Genomic DNA, 1,872 nt, shown 5'->3' on the forward strand with positions numbered 1-1,872 from the left:
ATGACTATATAAAATAAATGGTTAAAATGACAGTGAAAAAATAATTTGAAGTGTAATTTTTACAAAATAAATGAATTCAGAAAACTAAAAAGAAACATAAAAACTCGTGACATTCTCCCTAAAAAAAAATGTGAGGAGAAAGCAGTTACCAGCTTGGAAAAGTTCCAACATAAATAAGCGTAAAACGAATTGAGATCCACGAAAACAGCGCTGTTAGAATCATACTTGTTTACTTACACTTTAGTAATGGCATAATCACCCTATATGTCTAAATGACATTGATATGAATAGTTAATACACAGACAACCTTGTAGTAAACCCACACATGATGTCAGGTGGAGACTTTTAATGATACTTTTAATTTTAGGACTGGTTGGCTTATTACTTGTGTTATTTCTTGACTCATAAGTCTTGTTAATTTTATTTCAAGTTAATATTTTACTTTGACGAAAATATGAATAAATGTGAAATAGGAAAATAACCGTTGAGCAACAAGAACAAGAACAATGTTATATAGTTTACACGTGTGTGTGTGTGTGTATTTGTGTGTGTGTGTGTGTGTACGTGTGTATGTCTGTGTGTATGTGTATTTGTGTGTTATTGCACAGTACCATATATAACCCCCTCCCCCCCCACACACACACACCCACGAGGTCAGAACCAAGCAGGAATGTTGCTTTACCCCCCCCCCCCCCCCCCCATCCTAACTGCTTTTGGGTGAGGGCGCCAAGGACGCTCGGCATAATCCTCCTCGAAGGGACGGACAGAAGGACTTACTCGTAGGATATTATTGATCATTATTATTATTGTTTATTAATTTATTTATTAGTTCCCGATTTATTCCTTTACCCATTTATTCATTTATTGATTAATTTATTTATTCATTGGTTTGTTTATCTAATTTCACTTTATGAGAGGAATTGATACGAGTATGAATGTCACGGTTTTGTTTTGTATGACGTAGAGGGAATGTTTTGATAAAGGACGTTAGGGTATGAGTGTATTTACAACAGGATTATGCCCGAGTTAACCATTGTGCGGGGGGGCGTGGAAGAGAAGGGGGGGAGAGGAGGAGGAGGGGAAGAAGGGGGGTAGGAGGAGGAGGAGGAGGAGGAGGAGGAGGAGAAGGAGGGAGATAGGGAAGGAGAGGAGAAGAGGAGGAAGAGAGAGGAAAGGGATAAGAAGAGGAGGGGAAGGAGAGGGGTAGGAGGAGGAAAGGGAGAAGAGGAAGGGGGATGGGAAGAGGAGGAGAAGGGGTAGGAAGGGGGGGAGAGGGGAGGAGGAGGGAGGAGTGAGATATAAGAAGAGGAGGAGGAATACGAAGGAGAGGAAGCGTAGAAAAGGAGAAGAAACGAAGGACAAATGCAGAGAAAAGGAGGGGGAGTGGGTGAGGAGGAGAAGGAAGAGGCGAGAGAGCGGAGGACGAAGAGAAGGGAAGGGAGACGAAGAAAAAAGAGTGGGAAGGCCAAACAAATTACCAAAATAGGAAAATGAAAAAGATAATAGAAAGAAGGGAGAAGATAGAAGAAAAGACAAGAAAAAAATAAGAAAAAAAATCAAGAAACAGAACAGAGAAAGGGAAGAACGAGACAAGAAAGGGAAGAAAAAATAAAAAAGAGACAAGGAGAACAAAAAGAGTAACACAAGATAGAGAGGAAGAGAAGAAGAAAGAGGAGGAAGGTTGGCTGTCCAGACAAGAAAGAGAACAAACAAAAGATAAAAGAGAGAGATAAGATCGACACCCGAAAGAGGAAGAGAAGTAGAAAGAGGAGGAAGGTTAGCTATCCAGACAAGAAAGAGAGATAAGAACGACACACGAAAGAGGAAGAGAAGGAGAAAGAGGAGGAAGGTTGGCTGCCCGTGCGCGCGCCC

This window comes from Penaeus chinensis, chromosome 25 (genome assembly GCF_019202785.1).
Source record: "Penaeus chinensis breed Huanghai No. 1 chromosome 25, ASM1920278v2, whole genome shotgun sequence".
Classification (NCBI taxonomy): Eukaryota; Metazoa; Arthropoda; class Malacostraca; order Decapoda; family Penaeidae; genus Penaeus; species Penaeus chinensis.